Source organism: Lycium ferocissimum, unplaced genomic scaffold (assembly GCF_029784015.1).
Source record: "Lycium ferocissimum isolate CSIRO_LF1 unplaced genomic scaffold, AGI_CSIRO_Lferr_CH_V1 ctg3488, whole genome shotgun sequence".
In the NCBI taxonomy this organism is placed as follows: Eukaryota; Viridiplantae; Streptophyta; class Magnoliopsida; order Solanales; family Solanaceae; genus Lycium; species Lycium ferocissimum.
In genome coordinates, this window is record NW_026725418.1 from 16399 (window position 1) to 31956 (window position 15558).

Consider the following 15558-nt stretch of genomic DNA (forward strand, 5'->3'; position numbering starts at 1 on the left):
AAGGAGGTTGTCAAGAAAGAGGTAATCAAGTGGTTAGATTCTGGCATTATTTTTCTATTTCGGATAGCAAGTGGGTGAGCCCAGTGCAGTGTGTCCTGAAGAAAGGAGGGATGACAGTTGTGACACATGACAAAAACGAGCTCATTCCTACTAGAACAATCCTTTGGATGGAGAATTTGCATGTATTATCGCAAGTTGAATGAGGCAACCAAAAAAGATCACTATCCCATTCCCTTCATTGATCAAATGCTAGACAGGTTAGCCGGGCAAGAGTTTTATTGTTTTCTCGATGGCTATTCTAGCGACAATAAATAGTTATTGCTCCGGAGGTCCAGGAGATGACCACGTTTTGTCATGACCCGACTAGGGGCCGTGAGGGGTACCCGGGGCTAACCACCAAGCACCGCTCATACCATTGCCTATAGTATTCATTAAGCGTTTATTGATTAATCTTACACTCAAGTTATAGGAAAAACCATTTCTTTCACTTCAAAACATAATTACTTTTATATACATAAGCCCTTCGGCAATCAAAATAATATACATACGATAAGGACATCGTGAGACCATACTACCCACACGTACGCATCTACGAGCCTCTACTACAGTGCTAGACATATGGACGGGACAGGACCCTGTCGTGCCCAAAACATATATGTACACAAAATAATAAATCAATGGCACCTCCGGAACAATGGAGTGCCCTCAAAGTCTACTAGTAGCTCCTATGAATCTGGGTTGCCTCCCTGTCTACATGTGGGCATGAACACAGCGTCCAAAGAAAACAATCATCAGTACGAGCAATGTTCGGAGTAAGTAAGACATGGATAATAACATGACAAGAGCATGAGGGATAGCATAAGATAAAAGAACTGTTCATTTCTTATAATACTTTTAAAACATTCGTCATACGTACTTACCCCTTTATTCACTTAAAGATACACTTGTTACATCCACATGCTTACATATGCAATAACTTACAATGCAGTACAGCCACGTACCCGGCCATATAGGCTCGGTATCATCCGTACTCGGCCCTTTCGGGACTCGATAATATCCGTAGTCGGCCCTCCCGGGACTCGATGCTATCCATACTCGGCCCTTCCGGGACTCGATGCTATCTGTATTCGACCCTCCCGGGACTCGATGCTATCCGTACTCGGCCCTTCCGGGACTCGATGCTATGTATACACACATACATACATAAAAATACACAAATGAAATCAATATCATCCTTGGCATTTCCATACATATATCATATTTTAGCATCATTATTCATTTATCACCAAAACATACATTAGAACTTGAAGGCAACTATAGCGATGTCGGGGTGACATAAGGTTGTAAACCCCCGATTGCGTTATGGAGTGATCATAGTCGTAATATCTCACCTTGGAGGGACTAACGTTATAAGGAGGGTGCACATAAGGAAAACATCAACGGATCATAGTTAACGTCATTAGCTTTGTAGGAACATCATATCATGAATTCTAGAATCTTTAGACTTAAGCTCATCATCATCATTATCGTATTCGTAATGTATCTCTTATTTCATATGGCTATTCATAAACATAGACTCTTAGTTTTTCCGGAATGTAGGAAATTCTTGAAGAAGGAGGAAAATCATGCCATAAGATTCATGCCTTAGAAAGAAAGGACTAGCCTCACATACCTCTTTCATTTAACAATTCTATCGCTTGATTGTTCTCCTTCGATGCTCGCGTTTCTACCTTCAAGAGAATTCATATTAACATTAGCTAAACGATTATAAGAACGTGCTTACTAAAGCTAGAGAAAATTGGGCAGCATTTCCTTTGTTTCTAGAACTTTCCTCATATTCCATATCAACTGTCAAACATCCATAATATCATTCACAATATTGTAAACAACAATCATCATTTATCTACATTATCCACATTTCACAATTTCACTTCAATTCCTCCATAATCATGGTCATAGTTCACTATTGCATTTTCTCACATATAATACTTATCTCATCTTCTAAATGTCATTCATAACATACTTACAATCACAACATATCAATAATCGTGGCTCAACCCAAACTACTTCTAAAAAATGACACTATTCTTACATTCATGACCCATTACCTATTTCCTTCTTCAATCCAAGTGTTTCAACTTTTCAATACCTTAAACAACATGGAAAAACTATAAAACTCACCTTAGATAATGGAAGAATAAACCTTGAGTGGAAATACTCTTCTTGCACCAAAACCCTAGTTCACTTCCCTTGAAATTTCTTGGCTTAGATGAACTTTGATGTGTTTCATACACTTGGTTCACTTGAATTCTTGATATTGATCTTTTTTTTCCTTTGTTTTCTTGTAGATGAAGTATGTGGAACCTTCTAGACGTCTTGAGAGAGATGAAGAAGTGTGGGAAATGAAATTAGTGAAGTGGGATCACATTTATATGATTGAACTTACTCTGCCCGTCGGGATGTCCACGGACACTTATACGGTTTGTAGAACATTGCACGGCCCGTATAAGTGGTTGTAGTTCACCACTAAGCAATCGACATCTCTGCTGGGTGTTATACAGACCCTTATACGGACCGTATAAGTCGGTCGTATAACTCCTTCTCCCTGAAATGATCTCCGTCGTTCGTTTGATCTCCAATCCTTATGGAACCTTCTCGACACTTGTTTAACACTTCATTAACAATCTAAGGGACGTTATGACTCTTCTCCAAAACATCATTAAACTCTCATTAATTCAATACTCGTAAATCTTGCCCGACACACAACATATAACTTGCTTTCCTTAACAACTTTCTTCCCTTACCTTAAATGTCTTTGAATTCTCGATTAGGGTCATCAAATGCTATTTCTTACTTATCAAAACATCGTATACGTCATGCTCTTCGTTAGTCTATTCACAGTACGTTAACAGAAAATTTTTCAAGGTGTAACATTCTTCCCCCCTTTTGGAACATTCATCCTCGAATGTTAAACACTCGGGAATTCTACGAAAATTTTGCCAAAGTTTCCCCTATAATATGGCACTACCATCCTGTCACAACAACCCACAATAACATTGCCTCACAGGGCCACAACACAATAACAATAGGATTTGGCCATACACGACCCAGAAGCATAGAAAGAAAACATACATACCTCATAATCTCGATGTCTCATCGTGGATCTCTTTCGGGGGCTGAAATAAGTGCGGATACTTGGATTTCCTATTTTTTTCCACTTCCCAAGTCATTTCTTCTCGGTTGTTATTTCGCCATAAGACCTCAACTGACGCCACTTCTTTATTTTGAAGCCTCCGTACTTGCCTATCTAATATGGCAATGGGTACCTCTTCATAAGTCAACTTTTCTGTTACTTGAACATCATTTACTAGCACAATCCTAGTAGGATCTCCAACATATTTACGAAGTATCGAGACATAGAAAACTGGGTGAACTGACTCCAAATTGGGAGGTAGATCTAATTCATAAGCCACTTTGCCTACTTTGCGCATAATCTCATAAGGCCTAATGTATCGGGGGCTGAGCTTCCCCTTTTTTTCCAAATCTCATAACGCTCTTCGTTGGCGACACTTCTAAGAATACCCAATCTTTCACTTGAAAATTCTAAGTCTCGTCGATCCTTTTTTTCTTGCCCAATAGTGATATTAAGTCTTACATGGTTTGCAAATCTATCCCACTTTCTTTCTTCCATGTGACTATGGTAATGGTATTGATTTACATCTGTAGAGTCTAGATAAATTCAATTCGAGATGTCTTGTCATAGGTGTCCCTTGTCGACTCATTCCAGACTTCATAGTTTTTCAAGAATTTCATAACCCTTTGGTAATCTGTTGGAAATTCACTATAACCACAATGATACAAAATGAAAGTTCCAAGGCATGATATTCTTCTAGTAAAACCCCCTTTATTCAATGATCCTATCGAATTCGTAAGTAATCTAACCCACCTCAGGGCTACTGTAGGAAACATATAACATATAACTATATCACATCCAGAGTGATTGTCCTATTTGTCCTTAATGATAATTCCGGCTCAACATTTCGACTTAATTTACCATATATTCTCCCTCAACTGACCCGGAGTACCACCAACACACTATTCTTGTTTACCCCCTACTCCTCTTTCTATGTATCCCATTGGCTTCATTCTCGATATGTAAATGCTTACAGGTTACATAACCGTTCTTGTGTGATTAGTGTACGAACATCTGATCTTATCCGTAATTTCCCTCCCTTTGGTCCGTTCTATTTTACGTATCTCACACATACCAAAACTCTTTTGTCTATCTGATGTAACTTATCTCGTCATACTCTTTTCTCTCCTTTATTAGTCCCCTGATTATCACATCTTATATTCTATTATAGAAAAATTTATGTCTCTTCTTATTTGTCACTTATAACTCGCAATATCATTAACAAACGACTCTACTCTCAATTCCCTCGCCTCTATTCCAGTATAGCATCGCTATCCTTTACAATATTCCTCAAGTTATTTGCTCCCAATGTCATGTTGTTCAAGGTTTTCACGAATAATTTTCAGTACAGTCTCAGATACCCGCTCGATTCTTGTTCACTTATTTACTAGTTATTAAACTCATTTCTGCATAACTTTCGCTTTTTGTTTTAGAGTCTATATCTGTCACGTCTTAGGATCCATCGTTTCAATCTCTACACTTGTATTCTTTTTACTCGCTTGCCCCCCTTTAAGGGGTTTTGCCTGTACCATTCTCAAATCCGTTGCCTCACCTTCAAATCTTGATTTCATATATATTCCTTACTATACTACATCTTATCCACGCCGTTTCCCGTAATTTATAGCTACGATAATTCATGTGTGAAGTCTTAACATACTCATCTTGTAGTTTTGTAATCAAGTAATACAACTGACATAGCAACCCAAACAAGGATGTATTTTTCTTAGCTCATCTGGTAGTTGTGAATCAATGTCTAGATCCGCTCCAATTACCAACTTTTGTCCCATAGGAATGCTCACAATAGTAGTATGTCTAGTTACCCATACCATCCATGCAATGTCACTTGCCTTTCTTCGATACCCAGAGTTCACTTATAGCATCATCTTTCCCCTTTCTTCCCATTTTGAATTATTCCTCTCCTTCCTATAATCGACTTATTTGCCCTTAAACTCACCATTATGTTTTTCTTTGTTTTCAAGGATCTAAGTCTCATGCGCCACTAACACCCCTTATTGCCTCATACTTTTGTGTTGCACTCAACATTGATTCCGAAACCAATCATAATCACGTTGTATTTGTCGTTCTTTGATAGCCTTACTCTATCGCTTTATCATCGTACGGTAGACTCGTAATTCATGGCCACATTTTTCTCTCCAACTTATTCTCTTATACACTTTACTCGTTCTGTCTTAGTGGAGGATATTCGTAGGAGATGCGTCTTTCCTTTTTTTCTCATAATACGGCTATTTCTTGAGCGCGCGTATTTCTTATATTTCCTCTTCCTTCTATACCCGTACTTATTCCTTTACATTCTTCCCTCCTTAATTTATCTTATTACCTCCCTTTTTATAATCAATCCTTTATTCCTCGCACAAGGAATCCTATTCTTAACTCAGTACCTCTTTGTCCTTTAGAATATATTACCTCTATACGCTCTGTTCTCAATCACTCATTGCTGGCCTTCTCTTCTTTTCACGACAATTCTGTCTACGGTTCCCGCAATTTCTTTTAGATTCTTGGGAGAATTTCGGCAGAGTTTCTCTTGTAAACATAACAATCCCAAACCTGCACATAGCCCAGAGAACACGTCCCATGCCTTAATAGGACATATATCAGTACACACATAATATGCAACTCAGCGACACACGATCACTTACCATTAAAGGATATAAATAATAGAGCTTGTCTCATAAGTCGTGCCTGTACACTCGGTCTAGAATTCCAATATATACACATACACATATTATTATATATTTTTTTTTCTCACACTGTCAATCAACTTACTCGTAAATCACAATTCTGGCTATCACTAGGTCACTAACAAATATAGTCATCTCAAATTGTTGGGTTGGCTCAGATTTTTTTTTTCACCTCAACACAATCATCACATCGGGAGTAATATATGACAGCGTAGGACCCGAATCAATCGGCGCATACATATCATAAGAGATTACTGAAAATATACCTGGGACAATATCAGAGGGATACTCAAGATCCTGTCGCCCAGCTAATGCATAAGTATGGCGCTGGGATCCACTCAGACTGGGCATTTCTCTTTGATCTCTATTACCACCTGCTACTATCTGCGGCCTCCGCCTAGGAGGGCGTACTGATGATGAAGAGCCAGCTACCACTCCCGTAGACCGAACCCTATCCTTACCACGTAGCGATGGACAATCGCGCCTAAAATGGCCTGGCCGAGCACAGGCATAACAAACATCCGAACCCAAGCGGCACGGTCCAGAATGTAACTTTCTGCATTGACTATATCACGATACAGGTAATCTCATCTGGGTTGAATCACCCCTATTCCGAGAACTGGGAACTCTGAGACTCTGGGGCAGCCTAGAATTAGTAGATTCATCAAACACGGGTCCAAGAAACTATGGAGGAGTGCTAGTTGTTGAACGAACTGAGTGCCTGGAGAATTGTTGTCCCGGAGCGCCCCTAAACTCATGATCAAACCCTGAAGAATTAACTCTCTTTCTCCGGCCCCTGTTACCGTGGCCCATATCCTGCCGCTGAGCTTGAGCGACTACTAACTGAGTCAGTAAAGGAATGGCCTATCTCATCTCTTGGCCCGAGGCATCTGGAGGAGGGACTGGGGGTGCGGGAGCTAAAATTAAGGCTCCCCTCTGATCCTCGAAAGTGGGCGAGGTACGGGAAAACTGAGACAGGGCCTTATTTTGGGGTTCACTCTCCTCCATATACGTAGTTGGCCCCCGTTCCAGCCCTTCTGCAATCACTGCCTTGCCCTTCTGGGCTGCAGTAACTTTTCCTTTCATCAACTTTCTTTGAAATCATAAACGCACCATTAGAGAGGGGAAAATCTTATAACATGGCTCTATAGCACGATCTGGAAAGAAGAAGAATGGTCATTCTTCCTAAATGCCCTGTAGCCTCCTGTTTATTAGTGTGGCGCACAACACAACATAAACAAGACTCTACTAGACAAGGCTCGTAGACACTTCGTAGGACTGAACTGCTCTGATACCACTTTTGTCATGACCTGACTAGGGGCCATGAGGGGTACCCGGGGCTAACCACCGAGCACCGCTCATATCATTACCTATCGTATTCATTAAGCATTTATTCATTAATATTACACTCAAGTTATAGGAAAAACCATTTCTTTCACTTCAAAACATAATTACTTTTATATACATAAGCCCTTCGGCTATCAAAATAATATACATACGATAAGGACATCGTGAGACCATACTACCCACACGTACGCATCTACGAGCCTCTACTAGAGTACTAGACATATGGACGGGACAGGACCCTATCGTGCCCAAAACATATATGTACACAAAATAATAAATCAATGGCACCTCTGGAACAATGGAGTGCCCTCAAAGTCTACTAGTAGCTCCTATGAATCTGGGTCGCCTCCCTGTCTGCCTGTGGGCATGAACACAGCGTCCAAAGAAAACGATCATCAGTACGAGCAATGTACTGAGTAAGTAAGACATGGATAACAACATGACAAGAGCATGAGGGATAGCATAAGATAAAAGAACTGTTCATTTCTCATAATACTTTTTAAGCATTCGTCATACGTACTTTCCCCTTTATTCACCTAAAGATACACTTGTTACATCCACATGCTTACATATGCAATAACTTACAATGCAGTACAGCCACATACCCGGCCATATGGGCTCGGTATCATCCGTACTCGGCCCTCCCGGGACTTGATAATATCTGTACTCGGCCCTCCCGGGACTCTATGCTATCCTTACTCGGCCCTTTCGGGACTCGATGCTATCCGTACTCGGCCCTCCCGGGACTCGATACTATCCGTACTCGGCCCTTCTGGGACTCGATGCTATGCATACACACATACATACATAAAAATACACAAATGAAATCAACATCATCCTTGGCATTTCCATACATCTATCATATTTTAGCATCATTTTTCATTTATCACCAAAACATACATTAGAGCTTGAAGGCAACTATAGCGATGTCGGGGTGACATAAGGTTGTAAACCCCCGATTGCGTGATGGAGTGATCATAGTCGTTATATCTCACCTTGGAGGGACTAACGTTGTAAGGTGAGTGCACATAAGGAAAACATCAACGGATCATAGTTAACGTCATTAGATTTGTAGGAACATCATATCATGAACTCTAGAATCTTTAGACTTAAGCTCATCATCATCATTATCGTATTCGTAATGTATCTCTTATTTCATATGGCTATTCATGAACATAGACTCTTAGTTTTTCCGGAATGTAGGAAATTCTTGAAGAAGGAGGAAAATCATGCCATAAGATTCATGCCTTAGAAAGAAAGGACTAGCTGCACATACCTCTTTCGTTTAACAATTCTATCACTTGATTGTTCTCCTTCGATGCTCGCGTTTCTACCTTCAAGAGAATTCGTATTAACATTAGCTAAACAATTATAAGAACGTGCTTACTAAAGCTAAAGAATATTGGGTAGCATTTTCTTTGTTTCTACAACTTTCCTCATATTCCATATCAACTGTCAAACATCCATAACATCATTCACAATATTGTAAACAACAATCATCATTTATCTACATTATCCACATTTCACAATTTCACTTCAATTCCTCCATAATCATGGTCATAGTTCACTATTGTGTTTTCTCACATATAGTACTTATCTCATCTTCTAAATATCATTCATAACATACTTACAATCACAACATATCAATAATCATGGCTCAACCCAAACTACTCCTAAAAAATGACACTATTCTTACATTCATGACCCATTTCCTATTTCCTTCTTCAATCCAAGTGTTTCAACTTTTCAATACCTCAAAAAATATCGAAAACTATAAAACTCACATTACATAATGGAAGAATAAGCCTTGAGTGGAAATACTCTTCTTGCACCAAAACCCTAGTTCACTTCCCTTGAAATTTCTTGGCTTGGATGAACTTTGATGTGTTTCATACGCTTGGTTCACTTGAATTCTTGATATTGATCTTTGTTTTCCTTTGTTTTCTTGTAGATGAAGTATGTGGAACCTTCTAGAGGTCTTGAGAGAGATGAAGAAGTGTGGGAAATGAAATTAGTGAAGTGGGATCACATTTATATAATTGAACTTACTCAGCCCGTCGGGACTTCCACGGACACTTATACGGTCCATGGAACATTTCACGGCCCGTATAAGTGGTCGTGGTTCACCACTAAGCAATCGACATCTCTGCTGGGTGTTATGCGGACCGTATAATGTTATACGGACCGTATAAGTCGGTCGTATAACTCCTTCTCCTTGAAATGATCTCCGTCGTTCCTTTGATCTCCAATACTTATGGAACCTTTCCAACACTTGTTTAACACTTTATTAACAATCTAAGGGACGTTATGACTCTTCTCCAAAACATCATTAAACTCTCATTAATTCGATACTCGTAAATCTTGCCCGACACACAACAAATAACTTGCTTTCCTTAACAACTTTCTTCCCTTACCTTAAATGTCTTTGAAATCTCGATTAGGGTCATCAAATGCTATTTCTTAGTTATCAAAACATCGTATACGTCATGCCCTTCATTATTCTATTCACTGTACGTTAACAGGAAATTTTCCAAGGTGTAACACGTTTACATGCCCATATACATGCCCATATGGTACATATACTTTCAAACGCATGCCATTTGGGTTGTTTAATGAACCCGCGACTTTCCAAAGATGTATGATGGATATCTTTTCAGAGATGGTTGAGGACTTCGTAGAAGTGTTCATGGACAATTTTTCGGTAATCATGAACTCTTTTGAGGTGTGCTTGAAGAATCTAGACCGAGTACTTGCAAGATGTGAAGAGACTAACCTGGTCTTAAATTGGGAAAAATGTGACTTTATGGTCCGAGAAGGCATCGTCCTTGGGCACAAGGTTTCAAAGAGAGGGTTGAAGGTTGATCGTGCTAAAGTGGAAGTCATTGTGAACATGCCACCCCCCCTCCCCCCCCCCCCCGTGTCAGTCAAGGGTGTGCGCAGTTTTCTCAGGCATGCAGGATTCTACAGACGCTTCATAAAGGATTTTTCGAAGATCTCGAGTTCGATGTGCAGGTTACTTGAAGAGGAGGTGAAATTCCTATTTGATGATGCATGTATCAAGGCCTTTGAAGGTCTAAAGAAAAGATTTGTAACTGGACCAATAATCATTGCAGCTGATTGGAACTTGCCATTCAAATTGATGTGTGATACAAGTGACAATGCTGTGGGGGCTGTGTTGGGACAGAGACAAGAGAAAGTTTTTCATTCTATCTACTATGCTAGCAAGATGCTAGACGCTGCCCAAATGAATTACACTGTAATAGAGAAGGAGCTGCTAGCTGTGGTTTATGCGTTTTATAAGTTTCGATCCTATCTTGTGGGGACTCATGTTATTGTCTATATAGACCATGCATCCATTCGCTACTTGTTCAGCAAGAAGGATGCTAAACCCAGGTTGATTCGGTGGATTCTCCTTTTGCAAGAATTTGATATTGAGATTAAATATTGTAAGGGAGCTGAGAACCAAGTCGCAGACCACTTGTCTAGATTGGACAGCCATAATCATTTTGTAGAGGATGTCTAAATTCGAGAGTCGTTCCCTGGTGAGCAGCTATTTGCTATTCCTCCTGCCGAAGTCCCATGGTATGCTGATATTGTGAACTTGATAGTAAGTGGGGTGCACCCTCCAGAAGCCACCTCATAGTAGATAAAGAAGCTGTATCATGACTCCCGGCTTAATATATGGGATGAGCCGTATTTATTTAAGCAAGGGACTAATCAATTAGTGCGGAGATGCATTCCGCAGACCGAGGTCAGTCAAGTGCTGGAGAGCTGTCATTCCTCCCCATACGGGGGGCACTTTCAAGGTGACCGTACTGTGGCTAAGGTATTACAATCTGGCTTCTATTGGCCCACTCTTTGCAAAGATGCTCATGCATTTGTTAGAAGTTGCGACAGGTGTCAATGAATGGGAAACTATCTCTAAGAGGCACGAGAAGCCTTCGACAAACATATTGGAGGTAGAGATATTTGACGTTTGGGGCATTGATTTTATGGGTCCCTTCCCACCATCCTTTGGTAACAAGTACATTCTGCTTGATGTCGATTATGTTTCAAAATGGGCAGAGGCAGTCCCTTTTCCAACCAATGATGCGAAGGTGGTGGTGAATTTTGTGCGAAAGAACATATTCGCAAGGTTTGGAACCCCACGGGTGATGATTAGTGATGGGGGTGCTCACTTCTGCAACAGTTTGTTGAAGAACCTTCTGGAAAAATATAGGGTGAAGCATTAAGTTTCTACAACTTACCACCCACAGAAATGCGGACAGGTAGAGGTCTCGAATAGAGAAGTGAAGCAAATCTTAGAGAAAACTGTGAATGCTCAGAGGAAGGACTGGGCAATAAGGTTGGATGACGCCTTGTGGGCGCATCACACAGCTTATAAAACCCCTATCGGAGCATCTCCTTACAGGTTAGTTTATGGGAAAGCATGTTATCTGCCGGTTGAATTAGAGCATAAAGCATATTGGGCAATCAAAAAGCTCAATCTTGATATGAATCTGGCTGGAGAGGAGGTTGCGCCAATTGCACGAGCTTGATGAATTCAGACTGGGAGTGTATGAGAATGCAAAGCTATACAAGGAGAAGACTAAGAGATGGCACGACAAGCATATTCACCACTGTGAATTCGCGCCAGGCCAGTAGGTACTACTCTTCAACTCTAGGCTGCAGTTGTTTCCGGGAAAGCACAAGTCCCGATGGTCTGGACCATTTGTTGTGACGAGAATCACACCCCATGGTGCTATGGAAATACACCGCAAGTTCCTCGTAAATGGACAGCGTCTCAAGCGACATTAGGAAGGATCTGCGTTGTCTTTGTGACGTTAACTTAAGCGGTTCTTGGGAGGCAACCTGAGTTTGTAATGTAACGATTTGAAATAAAAGAAAAATACAAAAAGTGTCATGCCACGACCTTAACTAAGGCACTGGTTGGGAGGCAACCCAACTTTTGTGGCATATATGTCATGTTTGTTCATGTTGCAGGGCTAAGGAAGAAACGGGAACTCGAAACGAATGCAAAACATTAAGAATCAAGCTTCAGGTTTATTATTGTGCTTTATCTGTACGTCGCACAGTCATAGCACAACAGGTAAGTAGGCTAAAAATTTGGCTAAGTAAAAGATTCAGAAAGGGGTGTTCTGTGGGCGGGATCTGAGTCGCATGATCAGCGCATGACATGCACTCAGAGCCAAAATTTTGGCTAAGTAAAAAGTTCTGAAAGAGGTTTTATGTACGCTGAGCGTGCGTTGCATGACTAGCGCATGTAGGGTACTCAGAGCCAAATATTTGGCTAAGTAAAAAGTTCAGAAAGGGGTTCTTTGTGCGCTGGGCATGCGACGCATGTCAAGTGCATGACAGCTGATCAGCTAATTTTTTTCTAAGTATAAACTGCAGAGGTGGGGGTATTGTGTGATGATCATGCGACGCATCACTAGCGCACGGGTCGACCCGGTTCGAAATCTTTTAAAGATTTAAAACACAGACCGACCCCCCCAATTCCCCCACTTCTCACAAACACTCTCTCTCTCTCTACTCGTCCCTAACCGCCCCTAACCCCTAAAAACCCTCCCCAAATCCTCCCCATCCTCAAGAAATTCGCGTGCATCACCTCACATCTCAACAAATGTAACCAATATTTATAGTTTTTCCATGAAATCCCATTCCCTTTTTCCCCTTTTTGTTGATGTTGAGAATGATGAACTAGGGTTATGGGGTTGGGCGAATTGGGGTGGGGATTTGGTATTGTTGTGTTTGATATTGTTGTTTAATGATAGAATAATGAATCCCAAACAAAAGGGAGGGTTCTTCCACCCTCCATTGTTGCAAAACTCAAAGGGATATTTCTAGGCCCATAAGGTGTTTGAAAAAATTACTAAACCAAGTTTCTTGTGATTTTTGTGAAGTCTTGAGTAGCAATTGAACTTGAAACAACAGTAGAAACCTTGGGGTGTCACCATTAACGCCCATAAGTCGAAAACAACATGATTTCCCTTGTTTTGTAGTGTAGTTTTTTTTCTTTAATTTTTGTTTTTTTGTTTAAGTTAGGTAACTTCTTTTTTTCAATTTTTGTACCATAGTTTGAAATAAGTGTGGGGTCGTGAAACGACCCCACTTGGGCTTAACTTGCGGACGATAAAGTGAAGTGTTAGTGTGCAATACATGTGGGGTCGTGAACTTAGTTTGAATTTGCTAACGAAGTTGGATGTTTGTGTTGTGAATCTCTACAGGTACAATGGTGACCAAAGGGAAAGGCAAAGTTGACGAGGTGGGTCCCTCGCAAGGATCAAAGAGACCCAGAGGGGGCAAGGCCATTGCCACCAAGAAAGGGGCAACAGCCCGCAGTAGCAAGCAATCGGTAGTCCCCATTCCTTGGGCTTCTCCTCTGAGGCCTTGTCCCTATCTTATAAGGATTGGGTGTGCGGAAAAATGGTACAAAGAGTTCCTTTTGAAGGATGGGTACATTCATGAAAGGCCCGTTAACAAAGTAGCCTTGAAGAAAAAATTTTGGGGGATATACAACCAAAAAATAGAAATGGGCTAGCAGGGTGTCTTTGAGAATCTGGGGCCCGTGAACATTGACGTAGTGTTGGAGATGTATGCCAATCTAGAGTTGGCCAGAACAGAGGGCAGTGAGATGCAGCCGTCGGTAAATGTAAGAGGTGAGTATGTGCCTCTAACAGCCTCCACATTGTGTGCACATTTAGGGGTCCCTGATTGTCCCATTGGACTACTGCTTGAATTCATCAAAAGGCCTGACTACAAGGCCATTCGGGACACTTTATGTGGGTATGATTCCAAGGCCAAGTGGGCCAGATATAGAGAGGACCCAAGGTTGCACAAGACTATGCTGATGGGTGGTTTTCTGAAAGAGGCCTGAGTGTGGCTCAGGCTACTCAACTACTATATCATGCCACTTGATCATTTCACTACTGTGCTGAACGAGAGAGTCGATATTGTATACTTCTTCTTGACGGGGCAACCTGTCAACATCGGCTATTGGATGCTAAGGGAGATGCACCACATTAGAGAGGGAAAGTCCCTCAGGCTGAGCTTTGGGAATACCCTCACTACCTACTTAAGAAAGTTGGCACCTCATTTGGAGAGTTCCCCATGACAGGGTGCTTGAGTGCCCGGATAATATGATCGACATCTCTAATGTCAAGTCCCCGAAAGTTGCACTAAACTCAATTTGACTCCGCCCAAGAAAGATCGGCTCGGTCCATCGTGTTGGCATAAATCTACAAGATTGCGATGATTGCGAGTGAGCAATTTGAGTTAGACCTCTCTAGTGTATTTGCAGAGTGCCCTCACACCACTTACTCACGAGTTCTCATTGGGGAGGAGGGCAAGCTGCCAACTGATGAGGACTTGTGCTCCGTAGACCTCCTAGCAGCCGAGATAGAGGAAGGGAGTGAAGAAGAATCCCAGGCACAGGATGCTGAGGATGATGAGGAAGAAGATGCCGAGCCGTCTGATGGCGAGGCTGAGGATGATGAGGAGGATGACTAGGCCTTAGTGGGCCTCCGGGAGTATTTCTTGCCTTGCTTTGTTTTTAAATTTGTTCATCTAATATGTCTTCGAGGGAAAAGCATGGTTTAAGTGTAGGATGGGAAATACGTCCCTTGTATCAACAATTTTTGTGGTTGAGGATGGTGATCAAGTGCCATAGTTTTCTTTTTGGTAGTTTTTGAGTCTTAGAGTCGAAAAAAAAATTATTTTTGTTGTTTTAGATTTTCTCTGTAGCTTCTTGAGTCCCTCATTAGTGGCACACACCATCCACTCCCTTGGGTTTTCTTATGGCCTTGGTTCTTTCCCAAGGGGGGGCCTTTGAATCGGGTTAGATTTTTTTAGTTTTGTAAAAAGGTGTCGTAGGAGTCAAGCCTGTTAGACCACTTGAATGCTAGGTGCTCAGGTTAGGTGGAATGTGAAAACCATGAGCTGTTCTTGATGATTTTTAAAAGCATGCATGAAAAGAAGAAACCTCTCTCGAAACGCTTTTGTAGTGAATTGCATTGACTTATGTATGACCCACTTGGTATAATTTGTGATAGTTGCTTGATTGGAGGGTTGTATGAACTTGTTTTGTATTGATTATGTGTTGTGTGTGATGTGAGAAAACTCTTGTATGATCCATGCTTGATAGTGATGACTAGCACTTGCCCGGTGTGTTCGTGAAGTGAAATTGAGTGAGAAGTTTAGGAAGTGATCTAGGCATTTCTTTGTTAGCCAAATGTCAAAACGTCGCTTGCCTACCTTTTGTGTGTATATATCCCTAGTCAACCCCGTTGAGACTTTAGCTTTTCTTTCGACAACAACCAA